Source organism: Nycticebus coucang, chromosome 8 (assembly GCF_027406575.1).
Source record: "Nycticebus coucang isolate mNycCou1 chromosome 8, mNycCou1.pri, whole genome shotgun sequence".
In the NCBI taxonomy this organism is placed as follows: Eukaryota; Metazoa; Chordata; class Mammalia; order Primates; family Lorisidae; genus Nycticebus; species Nycticebus coucang.
Genome location: NC_069787.1, coordinates 110,847,880 through 110,863,204, shown reverse-complemented (window position 1 = coordinate 110,863,204; position 15,325 = coordinate 110,847,880). Strand labels below are relative to the sequence as shown.

Below are 15,325 nucleotides of genomic sequence, written 5' to 3'. Positions count from 1 at the left end.
GATGGTATGTGACTTCAGGAAAGTACTGAACTCTCTGAGCCTTGGCTTGACCTCTGTAAAAATGATCTGTTCATAATTCCTAACTGGAAGTGCTGTTGTAAAAAAAATGAAATACTACGTATGGAGGAAAATTTAAAACTGTAACAGCCTTATGGCAATATCAATTGTTGTTTTCGTTAATAATTACTTCTATAACCAATTGGCAAGTGGTAAATATACTGGGTTATAAGTGATAAAGACAGATCCTGAACTGTCCAAATTATAATGAAAGTGCGTTTCCTTTTCTGTGGTAGTTCGTTATTTACAAAGGCCTTCCCTATTTCCTTGTGCGTTCAATCTCACCATTATCCCATGAAACAAACAGACACTACCCATGTTACAGAGGAGGGAACTCAGGTTCTGAAAGCTTAAATGGCTTCGTCAAGATTGATTTTAACAGAACTCGGATTAGGACAAAGCCTTTTGATTCTGTGTTCAATGTTCTTTTCATAACTCCATGCTGCCTAGATAAATATTTAGAATTACATAATGTTTTGATCTTAATTTACCACTTAATTTTGAACAGAGTCATAGACACAACTTACTCCAATGAAATGCCAGTGTTTTCATCTGCCTTTTTTGCATGTATAATGTTCACAATAGCATATTTCTAATTTTTAGAATTTTCCTTACTTTAAGAAGTAATCACAGTTCTATGGTATCATTTCTCACAGTTTCTCAGTGATTACTATGTTATTTTTCTCTTCATTGTTTTCCTATCACTGTTTCTTTATAATTCAGTTCTGCTTCTATGAATATCAATAAAAAATGTATATACTTCCGTGATCCATAATCTTTAACCATTAACATTCATGCAACTAAATATTCTGTTGGGGAGGTTTACCTCAGTCCTCCAGTAATTTTTGAAAAGAATAAAAATAATTTAATAGGTTTGGATATGGCAAGAATTAATCATTCAATGAGTGTTCATTGCCCACCTACCTGATTCTCTATTAAGCCCTTTCAGATATTATAACACTTAAAAATTATAACCACTCTGGGCCCCCAATTCTTAAACATTTTAAGTTTTATTTCTCACTTTTTATTATCCCTTGATCTTTTTAAAGGTTCAGATGTTTTTAATTCTTTGTCATTTAAAAAAAACCATGATTTTTATTAGTGATTTTATTATATTTGTAGTATAACTTCCTAAATGATAACTTTGTAAGATTTTCATTTTAGAAGGAGAGCATTTTTTTATTCAGTTTTTTTTTTTTTTTTTTTTTTTTGGCCAGAGCCGGTTTGAACCCATCACCTCCAGTATATAGGGCCAGCACCCTACTCCTTTGAGCCACAGGCGCCACCCCTAGAAGGAGAGTATTTTTTCAAAGGAAGAGTCCAAATAACCACACAGTATTATACAACCAGTGTAAATTTTGTTAAATTTCCATCTAGTCTCTCTCTTGCTAATATAAATAAATAATGCTTCAATGAATACTATGTAAAGCTTTTCCTATATTTTTAAGTATTAAGTAGGCTATCAGGTAACAGATATATTTGTTAGGGTAAATGTCTTCTGCATCTTTAGAAAAACACTGTACAGCTGCAGGAGAGCTGACTAAAGTCACGTGAAAAGGATGAACACCCAGATACCTATGAACTTCCCTGGGGCAAATCCATACTGGAAAAAAAAAAAAAAGAGTTAGATGCCAGACATCATATCACAAATAAATTTGAGGGCCAGGCACAATGGCTCACTTCTATAATCCTAGCACTCTGGGAGGCTGAAATGGGAGGATCACTTGAGCTTAGAAGTTCAATACCAGCCCAACCAAAAGCAAAACCCCATCGCTACTAACAATATAAAAATTAACCAGGTACTATGATGGGTACCTGTCATCCTAGCTACTGAGGAAGCTGAGGCAGAAAGATGACTGGAACCTAGGAGTCTGAGGCTGCTGTGAGCTATGATGTTGCTACTGCACTCTAGTCTGGGGCAACTGAGTGAGACTCTGTCTCTGCCCTACTACCCCCTAAAATAAAAACCTTAAAAAACAAATAAATTGGAGATGAATTAAGAACCTAATGTAAAAAGCTTTTAGAGAAAATATTTTTATGACCTTAGGATAAGAAAAAAAATATATATATATATATATATTTTTTTTTTTTGTAGAGACAGAGTCTCACTTTATGGCCCTCGGTAGAGTGCCGTGGCCTCACACAGCTCACAGCAACCTCCAACTCCTGGGCTTAAGCCATTCTCTTGCCTCAGCCTCCCGAGCAGCTGGGACTACAGGCGCCCACCACAACGCCCGGCTATTTTTTGGTTGCAGTTTGGCCGGGGCCGGGCTTGAACCCGCCACCCTCGGCATATGGGGCTGGCGCCCTACCGACTGAGCCACAGGCGCCGCCCAAGAAAATATTTTTTAAGACATCACCTAAAGCTCAAATCATAAGGTAAAAATGAAATAAATTTTACTTTATTAAAATAACAAACTTTTGCATGAAAAAGACCATCAATAAAGTTAAATGACAAAGTTAAAAAGTTTAAGGAGGGGGTGGCGCCTGTGGCTCAGTGAGTAGGGTGCTGGCCCCATATACCGAGGGTGGCAGGTTCAAACATGGCCCCGGCCAAATTGCACCAAAAAAAAAAAAAAAATAGCTGGGCATGTGGTGGGCACCTGTAGTCCCAGCTACTCGGGAGGCTGAGGCAAAAGAATTGCCTAAACCCAGGAGTTGGAGGTTGCTGTGAGCTGTGTGACGCCACGGCACTCTACCCAGGGCGATAAAGTGAGACTCAGTCTCTACCAAAAAAAAAAAAAAAAGTTTAAGGAGGTAATAAGAACAGAATGATCTAAAATGTATATAACCAATGCAGAATATTAACCAGATTTATATAAAGAAAAAATCAATAAGAAAAATTTATATTGCATACAAGATATTATCCGAAAATTCAATAAAGGCATATCACAAAAGGTCATAAACATGGAAAATATGCTCATTTCATCAATAATGAGAATGCAGAGTAAATAATAATGTGACATCTTCTACTTTTCAGATTGCCAAAAATTAGGAATTCATCAATATTAAGTGTTGGCTAGGGTATGGGGAAATACTCTTATAGTTTACTATGGGACCTTAAATTTGTATAAACATTTTAATTTGGCTATACCTACTAAAGTTAAAGATCAATATACTTTATTACCCAGCAGATCCACTTCTGGAGAAATATTCCCATGTACACACAGACTTAAGTACAAGAGTATCCATTGCAATATTTTTAGTAATGGCAAAAATTAGGAAACAACCTGTCAACAAAAGAAGGGAAAAATCCAAATCATGATATATTCATCCCATAGACTGTTACACAGCAGGTTAAGTGGATGGACAAGAGCCACATGTATATTAATATAGATAAATATCAAAAACAATGCTGAAAGCAAAAGGCAAGATACAAAGCAATATTTATGAAAAAATTCCTATGTTAACAAATAATGATTATTGTTCATGGATGCGCACATCGGAGGCGTAAGAACTCAGTCATGGAAGGAAAGGAGACCAACTTCAGGGCATCAGTTATTTCTGGAGAGAAGTAGAGGTAGAGGGAGGGACTTTAACTCTGATATATCATTTAAAACTTGTTTGAGGCAAAATTAAGAACCTAAATACAATAAAAGAGAAAGGCCCTTGGTTTAGGAGTTCTGATCTCAGTGCTGCCTCTCCATGACCCTACACACAGCCCGTATCTCTCTGGGGATGGTATCAGGACAGAGTTTCAATGTGTTTTTTTTTTTTTTTTTTGTATTGTTGTTTAGTTTTTTTTTTGTTTTTTAGCCAAGAAACCCTTTATTTGAAGATGCTGTCATGGGACCTCACACTGCGTAAGATACCGTATATGCTGGAATGGTAGGACAGTGCCAGGACAGGAACTAGAGCAGTCTGGGAGGCCGAGGCCGCGTCTTGTTACCACCACGCTTCCCCCAGGAGGTGGCCTCTAAGACAGCTTCTCCCTCTCACAGCCTGGCACTCGGTGGTTCTTAAATATCAGCCTTCAGGAAGGACGGCCCATGTCTCTGAAAGTGCCTGCAGGCTCTGTAGCCAACACCTGGAAACATGGAATAATGCTGTTTTACTATGGATGATTCTCCCTGAATTTGGCTAGTCCCCCGATTTGAATGTCTTAAGTAAGATTCTCCCCATTTTGTAAAACAGTAATTTATTACTTTTTGCTGTTCTCATCACTTCAGTTCTTTCTTACTTATTGCATCTTAATTATTTTTGCCCTTACTGCTGTGTCTTGATCCTCTCTCCTGCCTCTTTCCTTCCCTTTCGTGGCTTTCCTGCCTTTATTCCCTCCCTCCTTTGTTCCTCCTTTTCCTCTAAGAGCCTTTTGTCAGGCTCCTGACACAGCCCACAGCTCGGCCTCCCCGGCGAGGGGCGTGGGCTCACAGCTCCCACCTGCTCGTTAGCACTCGCTGCTCCCTTAACCCCTGCACCCTTCTTAGCGTGCGTGGATCGTGAAGGACGAGAACCACTTCCTAATTATGAAACCCATGGGATTTCTCCTCAGTCTTCACACTCCCTTTTGGGTAGGGCAGGCAGAATAAGCTTCTCCCCAGCCATTCTCTCAGGTAACCAGGTATAAAAACACAGATTTGTTCATTCTGGGGTTTACATTCTTCCTTTCCTCTGTATCTATTGAATTTTAAATACATAATGAAACGTCCCAAATGCAACACTATGAAATTATTCTGCATTATGAAATTATTCTGAAGAAAGTATTTGCTGTTTATCTGAAGTTCCAATTTCACTGGGCATCCTGGGTTTGTATTTTCTAAATCTGAAGTTCCAATTTCACTGGGCATCCTGGGTTTGTATTATTTTCTAAACCTGGCAGCGCCGTGTTAGGGAGCAGCAGTCCCTTTGAACTTCACTTTGCCCCAGTTTTCTGTGGCCCCGAGTGTCATCGTCCTCCACTCTCCCTGCTCCATCGCTCCTCCTGGTCACACCTCGCCTCCCCTTCCTAGCATTCTGTCCTTGGCCTTCTCCTCTGCTCTTGGCACTCACTCCCCAGAGATCCCAATGTTCACACATCCTCATTTCTCCCATGCTGGTGATTCTGGATCGTTTCCGTTAGCTCCAGGCTTTCCACCATGGCACCCCACAGACACCCCAGACTTAGAGAACAGAAGGCTCCGGGGCTCCTCAGTCTTTCCAACTCCTTCCCAACCATATTCCCTGGTCACTCGCCCCATCCAAAAGCAAAGTTTCCTTTTGGGACTTCCCCTTTTTACTTCTCGATTTCACCTATGATCCCTGCATACACCCTGCTTATTTTAAGTAAATACTTGTTGAGTGAATGGCTGTCTCCTGGGTTCCTTTCTTGCTTTCCATCCTGTCACAGCCACCTTCATTCTCACTGTCATTACCTTGTGCCCATTCTGGTAACTGCAGCCTAACAATGATTTCCTTTCATTCAGGCCAATTTTGAGGTCCATGCAAAGTAATCTACACAGACATCTTCTTTAAACAAGAAATAAGAAAGCCAATTAGTCTAATTCTGAATAGATAACACATTCCCATGGCCTAATGTTCAAAAGACACAAAAGGGTATGTTGAACTTTTGAAGGGTTCATTCACTATCATCTCTTTTGCCTACCTGATTTTGTAAGCAGTGGAGAAATAGATACAAGAGTCCGATAACTATGTGAGATGAAAAGCTACGTGAAGAAATGAGGCTTGGTGGTTGGGCTGGCTTGCTCATCTTTCAGTCCAGAATGAGAAAGACTTATCTCCCCACCAGACAGACTGATCTGGACATCAGGGCCTCCCTGCTGGGCTCTGCTCTTGTAAAGCTTCAGGCAGGCAGGAAGGGAGTGGGGGTCCACTCAGCAAGCTGGTTCCCACGTGAGAAGAGAAGTGAGGGGTGGGGCTCCAGGCTGCTGTGCTGAAGGGTTACAGTGTCCCATGAGATACTGATCTTTCCATCCTTCAGCCATGAGCAGCTTCCTCAGAATCCCATCAATTTCCTCCCAGTTTATCCTCTATGGCTGCATATTACCTTTTTCTATTTGTGTCATGATGGGAAAAATATAGGCTACACCATTAGAAGCAGTGGTCATCTTTTTATTTATAGATATGAAGCTAAGGAACAACAGGTCACTCCCAGCCCATGCTGGGTACACACAGAAAACTTCTTCCAAGCCCCCTCCTTCCTGCCTCCAAGGCCTCCTCCCCGGTCTTCCCAGAAGCAGCCAACAGTTACTCTATATTAACAGAAAGGTGAATATTTTATACATTTCTTATTTTTTTGTACACAGAGCATGGAATAGGCCAAATGTTTTAATAAAATACCCCCAAATCTCAGTGGCTTAATACTAGGAAAGTTTATTTCTGTTCATGTCTCCGTCTCGTATGACTTTTGGCGTCAGTGATGGGAGCACCAGGGTCTTCTCCAAGAGCCATTAATGGTTCCAGCATCCTTCAACCTAGTGACTCTACTAGCCCATATGGATTCAGGGATCTTGGCTGGATGCTCTGTATAAGCTGACAAACGAGGGAAGATAGAAAGCCTGCAAAGTCTGGGAGATTTTTAGGGACCAGGCTTGGGAGTGATATGTCTCATAATATTTCTGTCACTATTCAATTGGCCATGACTCAGTTACATGGTCCCATCTGACTGCAAGGAAATGTCTTCTATATGTCTGGCTAGGACAAAACGGAAATGGGTGTGTCAGCCTTTAGACGTTTCTGTTACACATGCCAGACCCGCTGGTCTGTACCTTGCACTTTTGACTTGACAACAAATTTCTGAGTACAGTCATATCATTTCACAGGCAAACAGTTTCCTCGGCTTTTCTAACAGTTGCAGGGCATTCTAGTTTATGTATTATAGCACCATTCGTTAAATAAATTGTGGTCCAATCATCCTCAATGCTTCCTTTTTTTTCCATTCTTTTATCTGCAATAAATACTTTTGTATTAATATGATTCCCAACATGTGCTAGTGTTATCTGCAGGATAAATTCACACATGAGCTGTTGCTGAATCCTGTTGCATAGACAGTTCACATTTTAGTGGCTATTACCACATCATCCTTCTTAGAGATCATACAAATGCATGCTCCCAATAGCTATTTTATTTTTTAATCTTGCCAGTGTAAAATTTCTCAGATTTTCTACATGTTTGAATAGAGCAGTGGTTCTCAACCTTCCAAATGCTGCGACTCTTTAATACAGTTCCTCATGTTGTGGTGACCCCCAACCATAAAATTATTTTTGTTGCTACTTCAGAACTGTAATTTTGCAATTGTTATGAATTTTAATGTGAATATCTGATATGCAGGAGACCCCCAAAGGGGTCATGACCCACAGGTTGAGAACCGCTGGAATAGAGTTGAAGTCCATGTTCAGTGGGTGTGAGAGAGGCTCACAGCCTGGGTGGTATCCACCTGCTGGGCCTCACCTTTTCCTCCATCCTTGTCCCCACATTGTCCACTTCTGTTCCCCAGCTGAGCCTTGTGCTTCCCATCCGCTCATATCATTACTTCAACATTTTCTTTCATTTAGATTCAGGTCCATCCAGCACTTCTTTATTTATTTATTTATTTATTTATTTATTTATTTATTTATTTTGAGCATTTCTTTAAAAGTAGCACTAGGTAGGAACCATAATCCTTTAAATTTATTATTACATTTAATCCTTGAAAGCAACTCTAGGAAGTAGGCATTTTTATGCACATAAAGCAAATTGGAAAACTAAGGCTCAGAGAGGTTAAATAAATAGGCCATCTAATCAGTAGATGGTATATTTTTATGAAGTATTTTGAGTCTATTCTCTCACTCTGGTGCTTCTCAGACCAAAGCATGACATAGGGCAGAAGAACGGCAATGCACACCCTTGAGCTATCTCTAGGTGTGTCCCAAAGCAACCTTCTTTGAGCCAAGTTCACAGTGTAGTCTCCTATTCGTATGAAAAAGGGACAACAAGTTTTAGTTTCACTTTTTAAATATATCTGTGCTTATTTTTAATTACTACCAAGTATAACTGAAACTCCAAGAAGCTGCCAGTTTCTTCTGTGTCTGGAGGAACCCTAGGCCACTGCCCCCAAGGCTGGCAAAAGAACGTGGTTCTGCATGTTTATGCCCTGTGGATAGACTCCTACCCGTTCTTCAAAACACAGCTCATCTGCTGCTTCAACATCAAGCCTTCCTGTGGGGTCTGCAAGCCCAGAGTAGTGTCTCTGTCCCCAAAAACTGAATTACAGCTTATACTGTGATTACTCAGCACCTTTCCTCTCTTTGACTATAACCTTCTTGGTCAGTCTCTCGTATATCTTCAAGTTCTTTTCAACAAAAAGAGACTTGGTAAGTTTTAATGAATAAAATAGTGGTGATGATTGAACGCCTTATTGCATTGACCACTTTTACTTTCCAAAGGAATCAGCAATTGCAAAATAACAAAAGTCTCCTTCTTAGTCCCAGCCTCTCTTAAACACTCCTAAATCTTGCTTTGGATGGTTATGTTAGCCTGGTGTTCCCTGGGAAAGCACGGATTTGGTTTGCTCATGTTCATATATCCAATTCCCAGGGATAGCCCTGTCTCATTGATGGACACTGGCATGCCATTAATTTCTTCTCCTGTCTGTAGAAAATAGGGATAATTGCATTTGCCAGCTCCACTCAGGAATGTTGTCAGCGTGATGAAACAATGCTTTTAAAAGACCTCTTTGGAAGGTATATGCCACATAAATCACAGTCCCTCGCTAGGGTGGTTATTTTAGTGCTTATTTATTTAGTAGTTCAGGAGAACATTGACATTTCTTTTCAGATAAGTCATTTTGAATCAATGGATGCCTTAATACTCAGACTCACGTGGAATTTGTAGCTATGACCTTCTGATGAACTTGGAAATTAAACTTGGTGCATTTCCTTTCTACTCTTCAAAGTTTTCAAGTTTATCATCTCTGTGAACATATGCCTGGGCCATCCATAGCCAAATGCTGAAGCATATATGAGATAATATTTAAAAATTATTTCATCCTTGCGAACATATTGGTGGTTTCTCTCTCCCCATATTGTCTTTACGAGTTAAATACTATTCTGTGAAAATCTCACTGCTTTCTTAAAACATAGATCATGCCTCCATCTCAAAATTCAGTTCTGTTGCTCCAAATTTGTCATGCCATGGATAGTATGATAGAATGTCTAAAAACAAAATAGTATGAATTTTAAATTCTATTAACTGTCTATAAATGTGCTGTCCAATTGCCACTAGCCACTAGTATTAAAATTAAACATGTAGCCCCTTGGTTGCAATAGCTACAGTTTATTTTTATTTTTTAATTTTATTTATTTATTTATTTATTTTTAGAAAGAAAAAACTGTATTAAAATTGACTCAAACAATGACTCAAGCTGGGGCCGGGTTCGAACCCACCACCTCTGGCATATGTGGCCTAAGCCCTACTCCTTGAGCCACAGGCACCACCCCACTAGCTACAGTTTAAGTGCTTAAAAGCTTACAAGGCCAGTGCTTACCAGGTTGTATAGTGCTGTAATAGAGCATTTCCATCATCATAAGAAGTTCTACTGGGCAGTGTTTGTCTATAAGACTTATTTTTTAAAAGACTAATGAAAGGGCTTAATCAATTTTAGTTTACTGCTCTTATCATTCACTCCTTGGTTTTGGATTTTTTTTTCCTACGCATAGTATAATGAAAAAGTTTTCATTGATTTGGCCTTCCAGACCGCCTCACCTCCAGGGCCATGATTTGAACACTAAGTCTGAACAGAATGACATGTGGAATTCCCATCTGGAGGTTAGTACAGCAGCAGATCCAGCCATTTCTGAGAAATTGTCTGGGTTTGGAGTTTCTCCCAGAACTCTGGTTTAGCATTTCCTAAGCTTGCAGCGAGTCTGAAAGGAACACAAATCTGTTTTGTGTACACAAATAAATCCTCGTGTGCTGCGTACCATTCTCAGCCTGCCAGTTTCGTCTGGCTGCTCCAGAAAATATAATTCAACAGCACATTAGTTAACCTGTGTGCAGGGTGTGGGACATTCTGATTATTGAAGTGTTCTGGTTGAGAGATTAATTCGATTTTTGCAGAGAAATTGCCGAGGCAGGGCTTTTCAGTCCAGGAGGCTGTGCCACCGCGTCTCTCTATTCCAGATGAGCACAGCTGCATTGCATTGCGTTGCTTCATCCCTTGAACACTCACAAATGTATCACTGTGCTAAAACTTCTCAACTGTGCAATCAATATATTATTTTTGTTTTGTTTTGTTTTTATTGTTGGGGATTCATTGAGGGTACAATAAGCCAGGTTACACTGATTGCAATTGTTAGGTGAAGTCCCTCTTGCAATCGTGTCTTGCCCCCACAAAGTGTGATACACACCAAGGCCCCACCCAATCAATATATTCTTAAAGAAGCCTCATAACAATAGATCAATAACGGCATCTCTGATAATATTAGAAAGAGAGTAAACTTGGGAGAAAAATTACCATCTTCCCTCAAATTTTACAGTAACCTTAAGAAGTTCCTGACAATAGGGTGGTTTCTTCAAATGAAATAACTTAAAAATATTTATTCACATTTTATTTTCTTCAGAAACAAACACAACATGCTTTCTAGATTTCAGATAATGCTGCCAGGCCTTTAAAAATATTAATTTATTTAATTCTTATAACTGCCTTAGAATTAGGTCTCACATCATTTATTATGATCCTTGTAAGGATTAGGAAACTGAGACACAGGGAGTTTAAACAGCTGTCAAAATTAAAGAGCCTAGGATCTGAATGCAGGTAGCTTGGCTCTGAGCATTCACAGCCTTAAACATTACTCCAAATAATTTGTACAACAGAAGGAACCTAGATCATGAACTAAAAGGATTTGTTTTTTCTGTTAACTTAGTGCCTATGTTTTCATTTATTAAAATCCAGAGATTAGGGAGCTAAAACCTAGAGTCAGGACATTAACGCTTCTCTCTAAAAAGCCATTACAAAATTTCTGGACCAAGGGTCAGATGTATTAAGATCCCAGAATCCATTATGAAACACAAAACTGGAAAAATTAGGTTGATTTTCTGAGAGTGAAATAATTTAATGCATTGGTTTTATACAGGGCAGCCACAAGGTTCACGTGCAATTTTAAATTGCACACGAACTTTATGGCCGCCCTGCATATGGGAGGAGAAAATCATCATTTTTACCGTCTGTGTTGACTGTTGCATTCAAGAGGAGGATTTCACTTAGACTTTTGAATGAGCCAGGGTAACAAAACTGGGTTTCATCATGCCTGCATCATAATGTAAGTGATACCATTTTTCTCTGGAAGTGTGGAATACGTGAGGTTGAAAGGAGACCAACATTTCATGAGCAGCTACTAGTTAGCAGACACTGACCTTGGCCCTTCTTAGTTACTTAAGGAAAAACTCAGAAGAGTTCATCTTTCCCTTTCCTGCTGTGCCCAACACCTAACCTGTCAACTGCTGATGCTGTCTCCCCAGTGTATCTCAGAGCTGCCCCCTGCTCCCCAGCTCTGGCCACCAACCTCTCTCCCCTGGATTACACAGTCATCACCCAAGTGATTGTCTTAAAGCATTAATCAGATGCTCGGCACCCCTGCTCCAGCCCTCCACTGGCACCTGTTCTGTTTGGAGTTACCTCCACTGCTGCCCAACCTCACCTTGTCTTTAGCCTCGTCTCCACGAGGACCACCCTCTGGTCCTTGCTGACCCTGCCCACCACTCTGGCCTTCTTGGTGCTTCTCAAACACATGGGTCTTTGCTACCCAGATCTTTGCTCATGTTTTTGCTCCTAGAACTCTCTGGCCTCCACCGGCCTTCCTGTTTTGGCTCCTTTTCTGCTTTTGGATCTTAAGTGTTACTTTCTCCCTGACCATCCCACCTGAAGCCAATCTCGCCTTGTCATTCTCTGTCACAGCACTTAGGACAACTCAGCTGAGTAGGTAGGATGCTCAGGGAGGGAAGCAGAGGGAAACTCCCAGGGCAGGACTTGTTCCCCACTCTGCCTCTACCATCTAATACGAGCCGAACACAAAGGTCCTTTATGACTATTTTGAAAACAAATAAGTTTTTTTTTCCATTAAATAAGATACACTCAGTTTCAGAAATTAACACTGAGATAAACTGCTTAAAGTCACATAGAGAGAAGCCTGCTTTGTTTTTAACTCTAAGCACAAAAATTCTCTCAAGGACAACAGGGTGTGGGGAGAGTAAAACTTAAGTAATTTCTGGTGGCAGAATTGAAGGTAGACCCTCCCTGTTCTTTCATAGTACAGTGTGTTAGGGTACAGTTGTGTGTCCTTTGATGATGGGGATGAGTTCCAAGAAATGCATCAGGCGATTTCTTTGCTGTATCATCATCACAGCGCACTTACATGAACCTACGTGGCAGAGCCTTTTGTCCCAGGCTGCAAACCTGTACGGCTTGTTGCTGTGCTGAGTACTCCAGGCAGTTGTACACAATGGGTGGTTGTAGCACAGCGAGGAGTTTTTGTGTATCTAAATCTCCAACATAGAAAAGATAGGCTAAAAATACGGTATTACACTCTTGATATTATAATCTTATGAAGCCACTGTTGAATATGTTGTCTGTTGTTGACCAAAATGTTTTTATGTGCCACATGACTGAATATAGGAAGCTCAGATAGGCTTTGGAGACAAAAACTTGGGTCTGCAATCCTAGTTCAATCATTAGGTAACTGCCTTACCTTGGCAAGTCAAAACCTTCCTAAGCTTTAGATTTCTCACTGTGTAAAGTGGATATGATCCCGGTGCCTAGTGTACAGCCTGAAATTAATGACCTCATGACTAAGCCAATGAGATGAATTAATTTCTCCCTCTCTTTTCTCCTGTGGAGACTAAATGAAATACTATTCCTAAAACATCCAACGATGTGCCTGAGACAGAGTAGGTGCTTGCTAAGAAAATAGTTCTTCCTTTCTTATTGCCAACCTCTCTCTTTTGCTCAGGTATTTAATTACAGAGAGTGCCCTGGTACACATGCACAATTTTGGTTTTGGATAAGCCAACAAAAGGACAGAGAGCTGAGGAATGTTCCTACACTGAGGGTTTCCCAGGCACCCTCTCCAATCAGCTAATAACCTGCAAAATGTATTCCTCTCCTGTCAGGTAATGAACTAGGACAAGTACAATGTGGAGAAACAAATAAATGCAATGGCGTGTTCTTAGCTGGAAATGTTTACCAATTATTAGGAGAAACAGGAGAGACAATTATCAAAGCAAGAAAACATAAGGCCATTGGCTTGATCAAGAGCAGAAGTAGGCAGGAAATATTTCCATTCTTCTCTTTCTATATGTAGAGAATCATGCTAAATGCTCAGAAATGGTGCACGTAGCAGACAGAACTTTAGAAATCTTGGCACATCCTCCATTGTTCCAGAAGGAAGGATTGTGTGGACTCTAGGAGCCATAGCTGATGCGCCCAGGAATTGTTACCCACCCAAAGTCAGCCAATCCATGACCATGCCAGCTCTGGGGGACCCTAGGCCTGACACGAAAGATGAGTTGGACCCATTACTTCCCACTTCTCATGGATTTGAATCATGACAAACTAATATCAGAATTGCTAATAGGGCAAGACATACCATAAGAGCAAGGCCGTGTGGGCCAAGGAGAAAGCAGAGATTATCACAGAGAGCTCAGGGTCAAGATGGGCCACGCCTGACCCACATGGATGCTTGCTGACTGGTGCAAGGGCTTGTGCCATCAGTGGGTGCCTGGCAGGCCTGCGGGAGCGCCCAGGCTGAGTTAGATGACACCTACTTCCTCCACTTCCCCCTTCCCAAATATGAAGATGAACAGAATTGAAGGGCCAGTATGGGGAAGGGGGATGGGAGCTTCTGACAATACCCGCCAGGCCAAAGTGCAAGAGAAATGGAACCAAGAGAGGCTTTTCTTAATTTTGGCTTAAATAATCCTTACCTGCCATGTGAGCAAGTATAATTCTTTCCGTTTAAATGGATTTGACTTTTAAAAGGACCTTGCCCATCTGAGTCTTTCCTGAGCATCTCTGCCCTCACTCTTCTCCAGTTTCGGCCACTTTTCTGCTTTTGGTTCTTGGTCTAAATGTCACTTCCTCAAAGACCCTCCCTGACCACCCCACCCCCCACCAATTGCTCCTGGTGATTCTCTTCAGAGCATCTACCAAGGCAGCAAATGTGTGCTGAGCACTGGGCTAGGCACTGGGAGGGCTGGAGGCAGTGCAGAATTGACAAAGGCATCCTTGTAATACAATTTAATTGGGGAAACAAATGCAAACCAATGATTTGACAGTATGTGATGAAACACAGCTCCCACAAGAGAAGGCCACTGGTGCCAGAAAAGCACAGACCATGGAATGGTCAGTTTGGACAGGGGATCAGGCAGATTTCACCGGGAAATAATTTGTAAGATGCAGCTTCAGATATGAGTAAGAATTCAGGCATAAAATGCGTGTTTGCATGTGTGCGTATGTAAGACAGAGAGTGGGGTGGGGGAGAGAGAGAAGGATAATAGATAAGAGAACAGGAAAATAGGAAGATGAATCTAGGAAAGTTGTAGAGATTAAATACCCAGCAGAGAGCAATATTGGATTCAAAAAAATTTACAAGTCATTTCACTGTACTTCATAAGAAGTTGTAATTGTCTTACAGCCAAGTTTATTTTAACTTGTGTTTTTTCATGGTGTCTAGAAAATATTTTAAACTTTGGAGCAGGATAAAATGGGGAAAGCGCAGAGCACATTTCCAAAAAATGTTTTATTTGGAAAAAACATGAAATAAATCTTTGTCAGAAGCCCAAATGACTTAGCATTACTAATTTGTTGAGAAAAAATAAAATTTAATGAAAAAACATTTAAAATAAGAAGAATGGACAAACTAATCCAATTTTTTTTTCTCATAGAGATTTCAGTGAGTTTTTATTATTGTTATTAGCTATAGGATAGCCGTGTACAGGCTTTACATTCAAAAATTATAGTTATGCTAAATTTTGTTTTCTCCTATTTTCATTTGCTTTCTTTTCATTTGTTCTTTTTATTTTATTTTTTATTTTTATTTTTAAAGATAGGATCTTGCTCTGTTGCCCAGGACAGAGTGCAGCAGCAGCATCCTAGCTCGCTGCAGCCTCAAAATCCTAGGCTCAAACAACCTTCCTACCTCGGCCTCCCAAGTAGCTAGGACTAGAGTTGTGTACTATCATGCCCAGCCAACTTTTTTCTATTTTTTTTGTACAGATAGGGTCTCACTACATTTCCCAGTATGGTTTTGAAGTCCTATTCTCAAGTGATCCTTCTGCCTCAACCTCCCAAAGTCCAAAG

The 15,325-nt window shown here is 40.5% G+C and overlaps 1 protein-coding gene across 3 annotated transcripts in view; it reads left to right on the top strand.

Annotated features, from left to right (window-relative positions):
* The window catches only part of SLC9A9 (solute carrier family 9 member A9), a 678,779-nt gene that overhangs the window by 38,353 nt on the left and 625,101 nt on the right, over positions 1-15,325 (top strand). The window lies entirely within an intron of this gene.